At 38.8% G+C, this 15,520-nt stretch overlaps 1 pseudogene; it reads right to left on the reverse strand.

Annotated features, from left to right (window-relative positions):
- LOC142433620 (dihydrofolate reductase pseudogene) overlaps window positions 1-14,649 on the reverse strand; it is a 28,473-nt pseudogene extending 13,824 nt beyond the window's left edge.
- Window positions 14,650-15,520: the final 871 nt, after the last annotated feature.

Raw genomic sequence — 15,520 nt, forward strand, 5'->3', positions numbered from 1 at the left:
TCTGCAGAAGCCACACAGAGTCATCTTTGCCTGTACGCTTTCTGTTATGTCCAGAATCACTCACAACTGATACAGGTGCGGATTATTTGTCTAAGGATTAAAGTAATAGACCCATTTTCTTATTATTGGGAATTCAACAGAAAAGTCTTGGACGCTCTAACAAATTAAGATGTACACACTAGGTGCACTTGCCATCAGAATAATAGTATTTCCTGTTTGAGAAATGAAAATAAAAACAAAAAGGTCACCTTAAAAAAAGTTAGAATCTTGCACTGAAACTATCCCCTGAAGTCAATTTTGAAGTAATCAAAAGTTTAGCTGAATTAATAAAAAGTATTTTCTTTGAGAATTATGCTCTTAAAATTATCTACGTGAGATCAATTGATAACAGTAAATTAAAAATATAGATGAATATTTTGAAGGGCAGTGTGTCTAAGGTAATTGGAGTGAAGCAATATGGAGAGAGATAGTGAGAATGGTGACACAACATGGAGAATGTAATCAGTGTCACAGAAGTTGTTGAATGGATGCATGTTCTATTTTGTATATTTTCACCATAGAGTAAAAAGTAGGAATGGTATAGCTTCTGCTTTATCATGTCATACCAAAACCAAACAAAAACCACTGCCATGGAATTGATTCCATAAGCTAACTGGAATAAAGTATTTAAGTGAATGCTAGAACCTAGTATGTTCTATGTAAATATTTTGTGAACTAAATAAAAACTGCAGTGATTAAAAGTTCATTTTGACTTCCAGCATGATGGTGGAATAGGCAGTCAGGCTACTCTCTATAACAAACGCATGAGACTAAAATGAAGCAGACATGCATGATTATCCTGAAACCCTGAGCTTTAGGGTAAAGAATAAGCAGGTTGATAAAATACCAACTATACTAAAAAGATGAACAAAAACAAGCAAGGAGACTAATGGAATGTGAGTGTCGGCTCACCTGACATATTAAAGCTAGTTGGAACTTTTGCAAATAGCATTACAATCTGGATGAAAAAAATCCAAACTGATTGCCTTCAATTATAACTCATTAAGACCCAACAGGACAAAGTAGAAATGTCCCTGTGACTTTCCAAGACTGTATATCTTTATGGGAGTAGAAAACTCTGTCTTTCTCCTGTGGAGTGGCTGGTGGGTTCAAACAGCTGACATTGTGGTTAGTAGCCCAATGTGTAACCTGACTATAAGTCAAGCCTCCTCTCAAATGTAGACAATGACCTGTTAATAGACTATACTCAGGCAGGATCACACTTGTGCCCATACTAGTGGCTGATAACCAAAAAGCAATTGTGTCCACAATGCGCAGCCACACCTGCACCTCTTGCAACCCCATCCAATGACTGAGGGAAACCATCCACTCCTATACTGTCTACTCAATAATAGATGGTGGTCAAAAGCAACCCAACCCAACCTTCCCTCAACTTCTCTATGCAAACAGTGAGTAAAGGGTTTCACACAGACCTCCATCCTCTATCACACCCACCAGGAGACAAACATCGAGTTCATAAGTTCTGCCATGCAAGTTAACAGAGTCGCACACCAGCTATGCTTTTCCGGATATATCAAAACACAATAAAGCAAAACTAAATAAATGAATGAACAACCTGGAAAAAACACACCAATATGCAACAGCTATTAAATACAGCATTATTATAATGTCTCAAAGACAGTAGAAATCCTCAGTTCACATGAAGCAAGACAGAGTGACTAAACAAGGTAACAAAATACAAAGCTAGAAAACATTCCCAAGGAAGAAAAGGCATTGAACTGCCTGATAAGGAATTCAGAAGAATAATATTTAGGTACCTTCACCAGACTAAGATTTAAAAAGATGCAAGTGAAATCAAATAAGCATGGGATGGGGAGACTTTTGAATCATTAAGGGAAGAACTACAAGAATAAACTGAAGAATAAATAAGAAATAGAAACCATATAAAAACAGTAAATAGAAATCCAGATTAATACTAAGATTTCAGAAACATACATTAAAAAGACAAAGGAGTCAAGTCGAAACAATAGAAGACAACATTAGTGAGATGGAAAATATCTCTCAATACTAATCTGTCAGAGAAACAGTACCAAAATAAAGTATAGAAAACAAACAAAGTCTAAAATTTATGTGTGGGGCCATTAAGAGAGATGGCTCATTTGTAATCAGATTTTCAGAACAGGATGGAACAAATAAACATTGCAACACTTACATATATATATATATATATATATATATATATATATATATATATATATATATATATATACACAAAGAAAATTATCAAAGAATTGTTAGAAGAAAAATTTAATATAAAAGATGACTAGGTATGTATCCAAGAAGCCCAATGAACCCCAAAAAGGATAGATCTCAAAAGAAAATCACCAAACCTTCCAATACTAAAGATGAGGACAGAATCTTGAAAATTATCTCAGGAAAAAGTGAAAAGTTACCTACAAAGGAGCTTAACCTCTGGTTTCCTAGCAGAGACCAGATAGGCAAGAAAGTAATGGCATGACCTATATAAAAAAATCTAAAAGAAAAAAAAATAGGCTACCAAGAACAATATATCCAGGAAATGTACCTTTTAATGAAAATTGTCCTTGCCAATGATGAGGCCAGGGAGGCTTATTAACAATCTTCAGTGTGCAAATAACACAGTCCTGTTTGCTGAAAGGAAGGAAGACTTGAGGTACTTGCTGAAGATCAAGGATTGCAATCTTCAGTATGGACTATCAAACATTAAAAAGGACCAAAATCCTCACAACTGGACCAATAGATAACATCATAATAAATGGAAAAAGATTGAAGGTGTCAAAAATTTTGTCTTGCTTGGATCCACAATCAATGTCCATGGAAGTAGCAGTCAAGAGATCAAAGACTAGTTGCATTGGGTAAATCTGCTACACAAGACTTCTTTAAAGTATTTAAAAGCAAAGATGTTACACTGAGGATTCAGACACAATGTTCCTGACACAAGCCATAGTATTTTCAATTGCTTCATATATGTTAATTTTGGACATTGAATAAGGTAGACTGAAGCAGAATCAATGCATTTGAATTGTGCTGGAGAAGAATATTGAAAGTACAGTGGACTGCCAAAAGGACAAACTAATCTGGCGTGATAGAAATATGGCCAGAGTGCTCCTTAGAATCAAGGATGGTGAGACTTCATCTTACCTACTTTGGACATGTTATCAAGAGAGACTTAGTCCTTGGAGAAGGACATCCTATATAGTAGAGAGGAAGCAAAAACGAGTAAGACCCTTAATGAGATGTGGCTGCAACAACAGACTCAAGCATAGGAACAATCCTCCTGTGAGGAGGGCACAGGGCTGGGCCGTGTTTGTTCTGTGGTGCATAAGGGTGCTATGGGTCAAAACCAATTCAATGACACCTAACAAGAATAACAATAACAACAAATACGAGAGCAAAATGAGAGCATTTCCAGATAAACAGAAATTAAGATAATCTATAAAATCCAGATGAACCTTACAAACAATACCAAAGGGAGTTTTACATACAGAGTACCAACAAGCAGAAAATATTTTAAGATTAATACACATTACAGTATTACCTAGAAGCTGACCCAGATATAGAAGCATTTAAAGTTAAATAAATCCACTAGACTGAAGACAGTTGCCTACAGATATCAATTTGTAAACGAGGACAATGACGAAGTACAAAAAGGGAATAAATAGTGTAGTTACAGAACTTGCAAATGGAGAGAAAGGTAAAATGATTTCAACATAAAGCAGATCCTTTTCAACTTGGAAAGACATTAATAAATTATGGGGTAGTCTAAAAATATTAACAAGCCTTTTCATCAAAAGATAAAGGAATTAAATTATATGAATAAATATACAAATGAATAAAACACACAAACAAAATGAACTCAGACTTGGCAATGAATAAAATACACAAACCAAAGGAACTCATTATAAGAAGTTATGTGAAACAAAGAAACAAGGAGTCCCATAAAAAAACACATCAAAATGACAGCAATAAATTCATACCTATTGATAACTACACCGAATGTAAATGGATTAAATGCACCAACCAAGAGGTAGAGAATAACAGAATGTATAACAAGACAGGACTCAACAATATACTGTGTACGAGAGCTACACCTAGACACACAGACAAAAATAGACTAGAAATCAAAGAATGGGGAAAAGACTGATCAAGCTAATGACAATCAAAAAAGAAGAGTACTCACAATATTCCGTTCTGGTTAATAGATTTTTAGACAAAAACTATCATAAGAGTCAAAGAACATTTTATGTAATTAACGGGTCAATTAAACAAGAGAACGTAAATATAATAAATATCTATGCACCCAATTAAAAAGCCTCAAACTACATAAACCAAATTCTAACAGAATTTCACAGAGAAATAGACAACTCTAATAAAACAGGAGATTAGAACACACTATAACTGTAGAGGAGGGACTAAAAAAGAAGCTGAATAAAGACACAGAACAATTAAACAACACAGTCAATGACTACAGATTGTTCCACCCAACAGCATAATAAAAAATTTTGTTCAGCATTTTCCAAAACAGATCACATGGCAAGCCACACAACAAGCCTCGAAATGTTAAAGGATTGAAATACTAGATGGCATCTTGCCAGATCACAATGTTATAAAATTAGAAATCAACATTATGAAGATCAAGGGGAAAAAATCAAATGCACGGAAATGAAATAACACCCACCTAAAAAACGATTGGGTGACAGAAGAAATGCAAAATACAATTAAAATATTCTTTGGTTCAAATGAGGATTAAAACACAATGTACCAAAACCTTTGTGGCACAGTAAAAGAAGTACTCAGTGGACAATTTATAGCAGCAATTGACTACATCAGAAAAGCAAAGAGAACCTAAATCAAACAAACACCTTCGTCTAACATTTCCAACAAGTTTGGGAAAAAAGAGCAGCAAAAAAGCCTACAGTCACCAGAAGATATAAATACTGAAGATTAGAGCAGAAATAAATGAAACAGAAAAACTACAGAATCAACAAGACCAGAACAGCAAGGGGAACAGAGCAACGAATTCCCCAGGGAATACCAAAAATAGACTTTGGGGGCCAGGGCTTGGTAACCCATCAGACTCCACCGGAAAACACTCCTAAAGGCCAACAAACAGTCCTTGAACTAGCTACACGCTTTTCTTTTTTGTTGTTTTGTCATTGGCTTTTTTATTTGTTTTATTTTGTTGCTTGGTTTTGCTCTGTATTGTTTTTGTACATGTTATTATCTCCGTAGGTCTGTCTAAATAAGAATGGCTTGATGAACAATGTGGAGGAGAAAACAACGGGGCTGACAGTTCCAGGGGGCATGGGAGAGGGGGAAGTGGGGGGAAAGGAAGTGGTGTTAACAAACCCAGGGTCAAGGGAACAACAAGTGATTCAAATCAGTGGTGAGGAGGGTGTAGGAGGCCTGGTAGGGCTTGATCAAGGATAATGTAATCGAGAGGAACTACTGAAACCCAAATGAAGGTTGAACATGATAGTGGGATAAGAGGAAAGTAAAAGAAAATAAAGGAAAGAGCTAGGTGGCAAGGGGGGAAGGGAAACTCCGGATAGGGCAAGATATGACAAAATAATGATGTATAAATTACCAAGGGCACATGAGGGAGGGGGAAAAGGGGAGGGAGGGGAAAAAAAGAGGACCTGATGCAAGGGGCTTAAGTGGAGAGCAAATGCCTTGAGAATGATTGGGGCAGGGAATGTATGGATGTGCTTTATACAATTGATGTATGTATATGTATGGATTGTGATAAGAGTTGTATGAGTCCCTAATAAAATGTAAAAAAAGGAAAGAGGAGAAAAAAATGATTAGGGCAAAGACTGTACAGATGTGCTTTATACAATTGATGTATGTGTATGTATGAACTGTGATAAGAATTGTATGAGCCCCAATAAATTGTTAAAAAAAAGAAAGAAAAAAAAGAGCTAGGTGGCAAAGGGCATTTATGGAGGTCTAAATATAGGCATGCACATATGTAAATATATTTATATATGAAGATGGGGAAATAGATCTATGTGCATATATTTATAGATTTAGAATTAAGGTAGCAGATGGACATTGGACCTCCACTCAAGTACTTCCTCAATGCAAGAATAGCTTGTTGTATTAAACTGACATTCCATGATGCTCACCTTACCGACAGGATCGCTGAAGACAAAAGGGGTGCATAAGCAAATGTGAAGAAAGCTGATAGTACCCAACTATCAAACGATATAGCAACTGGAGTCTTAAAGACTTGAAGGTAAATAAGCAGCCATCTAGCTCAGAAGCAACAAAGCCCACATGGAAGAAGCACACCAGCCTGTCAAAGCACAATGTGGTATCGAAGGGATCAAGTATCAGGCATCTTAGAACAAAAAATCATATCATTGTGAATGAGGGGGGTCGCGGAGTGGGGACCCAAAGCCCATCTGTAGGCAACTGGACATCCCCTTAAGGAATGGTTGTAGGGGGACGAAGCGCCAATCAGGGTGTAATGTGGCATCAATGAAACATGCAACTTTCCTCTAGCTTCTAAATGGCCCCTCCCCGATCATGATCCCAAATCTACCTCACAAATCTGGCCAGAGGATGTACACTGGTACAGATAGGAAATGGAAACAAAGGGAATCCAGGACAGATAAACCCCTCAGGACCAGTGGTGAGAGTGGCAATACCAGGAGGGTGGAGGGAAGGTAGAATAGAAAGGGGGAACTGGTTACAAGGAGCTACATATAACTCACTACCTGGGGGAAGGACAACAGAAAAATGGGTGAAGGGAGATGTTGGACAGTGTAAGATAAGACAAAATAATAATTTACAATTTATCAAGGGTTCTTGAGAGAGGGGGGAACTAGGAGGAAGGGGGAAAATGAGAAGCTGATGCCAAGGGCGTAAGTGGAGAGCAAATGTTTTGAGAATGATGATGGCAATGAATCTACAAATGTGCTTTACACAATTGCTGTATGTATGGATTGTGACAAGAGTTGTATGAACCCTTTTAAAATGATTTAAAAAAACATTAGAAAAGTAATCAGTGTAATGTACCGTATATATAAAACAAAGAAAATCAACAATGTGATCCCAGCAGTTGATAATGAAAAGTCATCAGACAGAAGTCCAACAACCATTCCTGATAAAAATGCTCAATAAATAATAATTGTTATTAGAAAATTATTATTGAAGAAAATTTTTCAGCCTAATTAATGGCACATATACTAAACAAACAAAGCATTAGTCTCTCCAGAGAGAGACGGAAAGCATTTCCCTTGTGAGGGAACCAGACAAGATTGCCCTTTATCACTACTCTTATATTTATACTGGAAGTCTACGTCATGGCAATATGAGGGGCTTCAAAAAGTTTGCAGAAACATTGAAATTTTCCATGAAATTTTGAAGCCCCCTCGTGAGTCAAGAAATGGAAATTAAAAGCATCCAAATTAGCAAAGTAGTAGTAGAACCACCTTTTGTTAGATTACATAAATCCTATCGATAAGAAACCCCAAAGATTCAGCAAGAAAATTATTGGAACTAATAGAATATTTAGCAATGTGGCAGGGTAAAAGATCAATATACAGAACTCAGTCAGATTCCTTTATACGAACAATGAGAAATCTAAAAAGAAAAGCAGGAAAAACAATACCATTTATAATAGCCACTCAAAAGTTTAAATATTTATAAATAAATCTAATCATAGAAAGAAAATAACTATCCAAAGAAAACTACAAAACACTACTGCAAGAAACCAAAAGAGATCTACATGAATGGATAAATATATCATGCTTATAGATATGAAGGCTTAACATTGTGAAAAGGTTAATACTGCCCAAGGATATCCACAGATATAATGCAATCTCAATCCAGATTCCATCACCATTCTGTTTTAATTAATTAATTTCAAAATAATTTTATTGGGACAGATATATCATTCTATAGTTCAATCACATCAAGCAATATTGTACAATTGCTACCACAATCAATTTCTTCTTTTTTTTCCTTACCACAATCAATTTCTTCTTTTTTTTCCTTACCACAATCAATTTCAAAGCATTCTCTTCCTTCCTGAACTCCTTAATATCAGCTCCTCTTTACCCCCTCCCCCACTGTATCCCACCCAGGAACCCTTATTCTACTTGCTGTCTCTATAGGTTCATCAATCCTGGATGGCATATCCTGAAAATCATCATTCTTTTAAACAGAAAAAAATGAACAACAACAACAAAACCCAATCAACTTTATAAGGAAGATGCACAATGCCCAAGATAAGCAAAGCTCTAGTAAAGAATAATGAAACAGTTCCTATCTATGCTTCATATTTTATGATCTCAAAATGTACTAAATAGCCATTGTAATCAAAATAGAATGGAATTTATACAATCAAAGACACAGAGAGCAATGGAATTGAACTGAGAAGTCAGAAGTAAAGTCACTTACCTACGGAGAGCTAATCTTTGACAAAGAGACAGAAACTCCTTAAGTGGGGAAGAGAGAATCTCTTTTAACAAATAGTATGGGCAAACTGGATACCCATTTACAGAAAACTTAAATAAAACCCATGTCTTCACACCATAACCAGAAAATGAACTCAAGATGGACCAAAGACCTCAATGAAAAACTTAGATCTCTAAAGACCACCACAGAAAAAAAATAAAGATACATTTATGGGCTAAATAATATGGCATAAGTATACTATCAAACATAACTGAAAACACAAACAGCAGGAGACAAAAATAGATGACTGAGACATCCTAAAAATTAAACATCAATTATGCATCAAAGTTAATTGCATTAGGTTAAAATGTAACACCTGTCATTTAATCTCCCTTTTTGCTCTTCTTTTAAATTACTACTATTATTATTTTTAATCATTTTATTAGGGGCTTATACAACTCCTTTCACAATCTGTACATATATCATTTGTGTCCAGCACATTCGTACATATGTTGCCATCATTATTCTCAAAACACCTGCTTTCTACTTGAGCCCTTGGTATCAGCTCCTCATTTTTCCCCTCCCTCCCTGGTCCCCCCTCACCCTGAATCCTTGATAATTTATAAATTATTATTATTTTATCATATCTTACACCATCCGACATTTCCCTCACCCAGTTCTCTGCTGTCTGTCCTCCAAGGAGCAGGTTATATGTAGACCTTGTCAACTCTTCCCCCTTTCTCCATCCCTCTCCCTCCACCCTCCCGATATTGCCACTCTCACCACTGATCCTGAGGGGTTCATCTGTCCTGGATTCCCTGTATTTCCAGTTCCTATCTATGCCAGTGTACATCTTCTGGTCCAGCCAGTTATGTAAAGTAGAATTGGATCATGATAGTGGGGGGAAGGAAGCATTTGAGAACTAGAGGAAAAGTACAGAGGAAAGAACTAGGAGGCAAAGGGTAGTCATAGATATTTAAAAACAGGCATATAAAGATGCAAATATATTTACATACAACAAGGGGAAAATAGATCTATGTACATATATGTATAGGTTTAGTATTAAGGAAACAGATGGACAGTGAGCCCCTGCTCCAGTACTCCCTCAACACAAGAAGATTTTGTTCTAACGATTCGGCAGTCTGAGATGCTCACCTGCCTGGCATGATCATTGATGACAATGGGTGCACATGTAAATGTGGTGAAGAAAGCTGATGGTGCCAGGCTACCAAAAGATATAGCACCTGGGCGGAAGGACCTTGGGCCTCTACTCAAACACTCCCTCAGTGCATGAATACCTTCTTTTATTAAATTGGAACTCTATGATGCTCACTCTCCCGACACAACGGCTGGAGTCAAAGTGGGTGAACAAGTAAATGTGGTGAAGAAAGCTGATGGTGCCCGGCTATCAAAAGAGATAGTGACTGGGGTCTTAAAGGCTTGAAGATAAACAAGCGGCCATCTAGCTCAGAAGCAACAAAGTCCACATGGAAGAACACACCAGCCTGTGTGATCGAGTGGTCCCAAAGGGATCAGTTACCAGGCATCAAAGAACAAAAAATCATATCATTGACTGCACACCTCCATGATAGGATCGCTGAAGACAAATGGGTGCATAAGCAAATGTGGTGAAGAAAGATGATGGTGCCCGGCTATCAAAAGAGATAGCGTCTGGGGTCTTAAAGGCTTGAAGGTGAACAAGCGGCCATCTAGCTCAGAAGCAAATAAGCCCACATGGAAGAAGCACACCGGCCAGTGCGATCACGAGGTGCCCAAGGGACCAGGTATAAGGCATCATGCAAAAAAAAAAGATATAAGTGTGTGTATGTATGTGTATATATGTGTATATGTATATATGTATGTGTATATATGTATATATATATATCATATTAAATGAAGGGGGAAGTGCAGAGTGGAGACCCAAGGCCCAAGTGTCGACCAATGGAGATCCCCTCATAGAGGGGTTTAGGAGAGGAGATGGGTTAATTAGGGTGTGAGGTAGTATCGATGAAGAACACAGCTTTCCCCCAGATCCTGGATGCTTCCTCCCCCCAACTACCATGATCCGAATTCTACCTTGCAGGGCTGGATAGGACAGAGGCTGTACACTGGTGCATATGAGGGTTGGAGGTACAGGGAATCCAGGGTGGATGATCCTTCAGGACCAAGGGTGTGAGGGACGATGCTGGGAGAGTGGAGGGTGAGTGGGTTGGAAAGGGGGAACTGATTACAAGGATCCACATGTGACCTCTTCCTTGGGAGAGGGACAGCAGAGAAGGGGGGAAGGGAGACTCCGGATAGGGCAAGATATGACAAAATAACGATGTATAAATTACCAAGGGCATATGAGGGAGGGGGGAATGGGGAGGGAGGGGGGGGGAAAGAGGACCTGATGCAAGGGGCTTAATTGGAGAGCAAATGCCTTGAGAATGATTGGGGCAGGAAATGTATGGATGTGCTTTATACAATTGATGTATGTATATGTATGGATTGTGGTAAGAGTTGTATGAGTCCCTAATAAAATGTAAAAGAAGAAAAGAGAAAAAAATGATTAGGGCAAAGACTGTACAGATGTGCTTTATACAATTGATGTATGTATATGTATGAACTGTGAAAAGAATTGTATGAGCCCCAATAAATTGTTAAAATAAAATTTTTTTTAAATCCAAAAAAAAGATATAGCACCTGAAGTCTTAAATACCTGAAGAAAGCTTATATGCCCACTTATAAAAATATATAGACTCTGGGGTCACATAGGCTGGAAGATAAACAAGGGGTCATCTAACTGAGAAACAACAATACCCACATGGAAAATGCACACCAGCCTGTGAGATGACAAGGCGTTGAAGGGATCAGGTATCAGGTATCAAAGACCAAAAAAAAAAAAATCATAGCATTGTGAATGAGGGGAGTGCTGAATGGGGACCCAGGGCCCATCTGGGGGAAATTGGACACCCCCTTGCAGAAGGGCTGTGGGGGGGGGGTGACGAGTCAGTCAGAGTTCAGTGTAGCAATGATGAAACATACAATGTTCCATTTTGCTCTTTTAAATCCTGTTCTAGTTTTTAATATTTCTGCTTTCTTTTCATTTGAGGGTTTTTTCTGTTTTATTTTGTTACAGTTGCTAGTTTTGTTATTGTTGTTACACAAATTTTTGTATATGAAAGCCAGGTTGGGTAAATATAGAGAGACAGTAACTGGATTAATGGTTTCTTAGGGGTATGGCGGGGGAGAATGGGGAGCTAATAACAATGAGTACAATAAAAAGAAAACATTATAAAATTGATTGTGGTGATAATTATATAACTCTTCTTTTTATAAATCTATTTTTCAATTGGGATTTAACACATATGAGGGGGGACCCCCCAAAAAACCTGATGCTCATTTTTTTTACGTGAAGGAGATAGTGAATTTGGAGTTCATTCCACCAGGTAAAACTGTTAATCAAACTCTCTATTTAGAGGTTCTAAAAAGTTTGCATAACAGTTGGGGAAAAATTCTGGTTTGAGGGGTACCCCTCATATTTCATATCATTCCATAATTCAATCACATCAAGTAGAGTTGTACAATTGCTACCACAATCAGTTTCCAAACATTCTTTTTCTAAATCATCTTCCCTTCACCCCACCACCATCACTTTACCCCCCTACCACTGAAACCCTTATTCTACTTGCTGTTTCTATAATTTCATTAATCCTTGGTTTCAAATACCGTAATACGGAAAAAAAACATAATACAACTTTAAGAGGGTGACCTCCAATGACATGTCACCTCTGAGATACACCTTAATATGAACAAACAAAAACCAAATAAAACAATACAAACCTAAAATACACAAAAATTTATAAACCAGATCAGGCCCAGCATGTATCTAAGGGGGGAATCTACTGACAAAGCTTTAACTGTTCAAAACAAATTATGCCTTTGATCTTCTATACTCATCTCTCCAAAGCTCTCTGTTTAGTCACCATTTTCCGTCCATCTACAGGGACTCATTACCTATGCAGTTCTACAAATGACTCTTAGGCTCCCACTGTCAATCGTAGCCATCTGCAAACCGGATTCCACAATTTAGGCTCTTCATTCTACTAGTCCCTCCTTCAACTTCGAATTATATGGTTTCCTATCCTTCAGTGACTGATGAGGGTGTGCTTCTTCCATGTGGACTTAGTTGACATTTCACTTAGATGGCTGTTTGTTTGGAAAGAAGTGTTTAAGACCCCAGATGCTGTTTTATCTGATAGCTGGGCACCATCTAAATTCTTCACCACATTTTACTATAGCACTGCGTCTTCTGTGTTCTTTTCCTGAGGATCAGTATTGAGCAGGACCATAACATAACTCTTTTCGATAGGGCTGAACTATTGAATTATATGATATGTGAATTATATGCCAATAAAACTTTTAAAAATTTTTCACCCAAAGGATCAAAAGAATGCCCTCACATTGGGGGAGCAATTAACAGTGACATATTGGACAAAGATTAATCTCTAAAACTTATTGAAACAACAAAAAGACAAAAACCTAATTTTAAAATGAGCAGAGAAAATGAAAAGACACTTCATCAAAGAAGATATTCCGGCAGTCAACAAATACATGCAGAAATGCTAGTAATGCTCTCTCATGTGCACCCTTGCTTCCAAGATGACAAAGAAAAGGCGTAGCAGCCGTCGTGCTAGAACGGCCGTGACCGCGTGCACCTGGATTCGCTATACAAACTGCACCCGCTGGGTGCCCAAAGACAAGACCCTTAAGAAGTTCGTAATAAAACACATAGTGATGGTCACAGCGGTCAGAGACATATCCGAAGCAAGTGTCTTGGATATAAATGTGCTTCCCAAGCTGTACTAAAAGCTACATTATTGTCAGGAACAAGTCACACGCAGCAAAGAAGAATGAAATCCCCCTCACCTCATTTTAGACCTGCAGGTGCTGCCCCACGGCCTCCTCCAAAGCCCATGTAAAATTAGAAGCAGGAAAAAAAAGAAAGGAAATAAAACATTAATTTTTAAAATTAAAGCAATGCTAGCGATCATTAGTTGGTCAGTTGAACTCCCTCTTGACCCACCCTGAATTTGCTCTATGTTCAAAGATTTATCAATTGTTCCAAGACAGAAATGTATTCTCTGGCTTTTAAAATATTGTTTATATTTTTCTTTCTTATTCTTTATTTTTATTATTTTCTTTCTGTTTCATTTAGTGTTTTATTGTTTCCAATAGGTCTCCCAGAACCCAAACTTGACCTATGGTTACCATAGGTGAAAGAGTTTTTGTTTAGGGGACGGAGGCATTGAGCTCATTTTCGTGGCAGTGGAACAATTTGGAGATGGATAACCAATGATGTTTGTACAGCAAGAAGAGTATAATCAATGGCACTGAATTATACATATAGAAGTTGTTGATTTGGCGAATGTGTTGTTGTGTATATTTTTGCTAACATTGAAAAAAAATTACATGAATAACATTGCGAACTAGGACAAAGAAAATGTTCTAAAATCGATTGTGGAACCTCAGTCCTTGATGCGTCAGTGCTTTGCAGAGTTGAAATCTTGTTGCGTGTGGGCTTGTGCGCATGTGCGCGGACGTGGCCTCAACCGACTATGCCCAACAAGCAATCCAAAGATAGGGGGGCCTCATACCAGCCAATCGGGGCAAGGCTACTCTCAGCAGGAGCAATCAGCCCTATGGACAGCAGAGCTTTGGCCAGTCAGCGGACACGTCAGCCTATGGTTTTCCTCCACAATGATTCAGAGCATTATGGCGGCCAGTCAGTTCCCCAGGGCTATGGCTCAACTGGTGGCTATGGCTGGAACCCGAGTCCCCAATCATCGTTTGGGCAGCAGTCTTCCTATCATGGTCATGGCCAGCAGCCATCTCCCAGCCGCAGCTCAGGAAGGTGGCAGAGCAGCCACTACAGGCTGCCGCAGAGCCGAGGCTAAGGTCAACAGTAGGGCTACGTGGGCAACAAAGCTCCTACGCCCCTTAGAGTTCTATGGGCAGCAGAACCTGTGCAATAGTAACAGCTGAGGTGGCGGCGGAGGCGCTGGAGGTAACTATGGCGGAGATCAGTCCTCCATGAGTGGCAGCAGGAGTGGGTATGGCAATCAGGAACAAGGTGGCGCTGGCTATGGAGGTTGGGACCACCACGGCAGTGGCGGCAGAGCTTACAGTCACAGCAGGGGTGGCTTTAAACCCAGAGGTCATGGTGGTGGCCATGACACACGGCCCCGGAAGGGAACTTGGTGGCTGTCACATGAAGCATAACCGCAGAGACGACCGTTGAGGTGGTTATGATCGCGCAGCTACCAAACCGCGGAGGGTCCGAGGGGGCTTCCGTGGGGGCCGGGGTAGTGGGGGCAGAGGTGTTTTGGGCCCTGGCAAGGTGGACTCCAGGGGAGATCACAGGCAGAATTGCAGGGAGAGGACGCATTAGCCCGGCTCCCAGCATCTGGAATAGCTGTCCTCACGCACCCTCCACGACCCCCTTGTTCCTTTGTAACCTCCCACCTCTACGGGTTGTGTGTGTGTGTGTGTGTGTGTGTGTCTGTGTGTGTGTGTCTGTGTGTGTTGGACTCTGTACTTGTAACATACCTCTGGTTCCCATTTAAAACCATCGTTTTAGTTACAAAAAGCCATTCTGTATTGTGGTAAAAATTGTACAACTCTTCGTGATATGGTCGAGCTAGTGTTTTGCATGATATGTGGATGAAGTGCCAACAAAACTGTTTAAAAAAGAAAAAAGGAATGAGAAACAGATGAAGTGAGATAAGTGATATTACATTGTTGGGATTGCTATCAATGAGATAAAACAAAATGTGTGTGAATTGTTGCGTGGAAACGGATCTGCTCTGTAAACCTTCGTCCAGTTCACAATAAAAGTTTAAAAAATAAGAATTCAATAAAAAAATCAATTAATGGAAAACTTGCTTAATAATAACTGTTACCATAAAAGGACGCGAGATGTGACTTTGGTTGCTATGGACCACATACCGGTTACCATAGATACGTCAGAACCTTGCAAGCCTTTATTAGGTCATTGCTCTTGCCGGTATAAAGGGACATCTAAGCTGTGTTA

The sequence above is a fragment of the Tenrec ecaudatus genome, chromosome X, assembly GCF_050624435.1.
Source record: "Tenrec ecaudatus isolate mTenEca1 chromosome X, mTenEca1.hap1, whole genome shotgun sequence".
Lineage (NCBI taxonomy): Eukaryota > Metazoa > Chordata > Mammalia > Afrosoricida > Tenrecidae > Tenrec > Tenrec ecaudatus.